General features: G+C 37.1%; 2 non-coding genes across 2 annotated transcripts; both read right to left on the bottom strand.

Moving 5' to 3' along the window:
- Positions 1-213: 213 nt before the first annotated feature.
- On the bottom strand, positions 214-285 carry MIR395D (microRNA MIR395d). The gene has a single exon (NR_127241.1). It is a non-coding gene; the product is annotated as a microRNA MIR395d (primary transcript).
- Positions 286-1,406: 1,121 nt separating this feature from the next.
- Positions 1,407-1,478, bottom strand: MIR395C (microRNA MIR395c). Its single transcript, NR_127240.1, has one exon. It is a non-coding gene; the product is annotated as a microRNA MIR395c (primary transcript).
- Positions 1,479-1,963: the final 485 nt, after the last annotated feature.

Genomic DNA, 1,963 nt, shown 5'->3' with positions numbered 1-1,963 from the left:
ACTTCTACTTGTTTGTGGAAATTTCAAAGTGATCCCAGGAGTTCCCCCAAACACTTCAGCAGGACATCAAAAATGAAGTAACTAATCCCTTCTCATGAAGTAGTCAAGGGAACTCTCACCTTGATGGATGTAAACATGAATCATTTCATTAATCATTTCCCGCTTGTACTCTTGCACTTCTACTTGTTTGTATAAATTTCAAAGTGAACCTGAGAGTTCCCCCAAACACTTCAGTAGGACATTAAAAATGAAGTAATTAATTCCTAATGAAGTGGTCAAGGGAACTCTAGGGATCACCTTGATATATAGATGTAGACATGAATCATTGCATTCATCATTTCCCATACTTTTCAGCTCGTACTCTTGCATTTCTACTTGTTTGTGTAAATTTCAAAGTGAACCTGGGAGTTCCCTCAAACACTTAGTGGTCAAGGAAACTCTCGTGAACACCTTAATAGACTTGAGAACCATTTAGGGAGTTCCCTCAAACACTTAAGTAGGGAATTAAAAATGAAGTAATAAAGCCTTTCTGAAGTGGTCAAGAAAAATCTCGGGAATACCTTGATAGATGTAGACATGAATCATCGCATTCATCATGTACTCTTGCACTTCTACTTGTGTAAATTTCAAAGTGAACCCGGGAGTTCCCCCAAACACTTCAGGAGGGTGCAAGATATGAAAGTGGGGTTTGAACTTGGATATGTGGTGACATTTTGTTGAATGTGGCTACAAATTTGGGTAATATTAAAGTTTGAGAATATCAGAAAAAAAGTAATTCCTTTTCCAAACCTTTTTCCTTTCATCCCATATTGTACCTTTTCCTTTTTTTTTTCTTTACATGTGTATATATAAGTTTTAAGTGATAGTTTCATGTTGCATAATTCTCATACCTAAAGTTTCATGTACAAATTAAATCTTGCATCTATTTACTAAGAACACCTTGATAGATATAGCATGATTCATTGCAATGATCATTTTCCGCTAGTACGTACCCTTGCATTTTAATGTTAGTATAAACTTCAAATTGAGCCCGAGATTACCCCAAACACTTCAACAAGATATCAAAAAAGAAGATATCAACCCCTCATGATGAAGTGGTCAAGGGAAATATCAGTTACAGCTTGATAGATGTAGCAATATGAATCATTACATTTATATTTCCCGCTAGTTCTCTTGCGCTTTTACTTGTATGTGTAAACTTCAAAAGGAACTTGGGAGTTCCTAAACACTTCAGCAGGACATCAAAAATGAAGTAACTAATCCCTTCTCATGAAGTAGTCAAGGGAACTCTCACCTTGATGGATCAGTTACACCTTGATAGATGTAGCAATATGAATCATTACATTTATATTTCCTGCTAGTTCTCTTGCGCTTTTACTTGTATGTGTAAACTTCAAAAGGCCCAGGAGTTCCCCCAAACACTTCAGCAGGACATCAAAAATGAAGTAATTAAGCCCTCATGAAGTGGTCAAGGGAACTCTCGGGAACACCTTGATAGATGTAGCCATGAATTGTAGCATTCATTATCTACCTCTAGTACTCTTGCACTCTTACTTGTTTGTGTAAACTTCAAAGTGAACCCGGGAGTTCCCCCAAACACTTCAACAGGGCATCAAACAACGTAGTAATTAAACCCTCATGAAGTGGTCAAGGGAACTCTCGAGAACACCTTGATAGTTATAGAAATGATTCATTGCATTCATTATCTCCCATTAGTACTCTACCACTTCTATTTGTTTGTATAAATTTCAAAGTGAACCCGGGAGTTCCCCCAAACACTTCAACAGGGCATCAAACAACGTAGTAATTAAACCCTCATGAAGTGGTCAAGGGAACTCTCGAGAACACCTTGATAGTTATAGAAATGATTCATTGCATTCATTATCTCCCATTAGTACTCTACCACTTCTATTTGTTTGTATAAATTTCAAAGTGAACCCGGGAGTTCCCCCAAACACTTCAG

The sequence above is a fragment of the Solanum tuberosum genome, unplaced genomic scaffold (genome assembly GCF_000226075.1).
Source record: "Solanum tuberosum cultivar DM 1-3 516 R44 unplaced genomic scaffold, SolTub_3.0 scf00314, whole genome shotgun sequence".
Classification (NCBI taxonomy): domain Eukaryota; kingdom Viridiplantae; phylum Streptophyta; class Magnoliopsida; order Solanales; family Solanaceae; genus Solanum; species Solanum tuberosum.
Note: the sequence above shows the minus strand (reverse complement) of the source record. Positions and strands in the feature narration are given on the sequence as shown.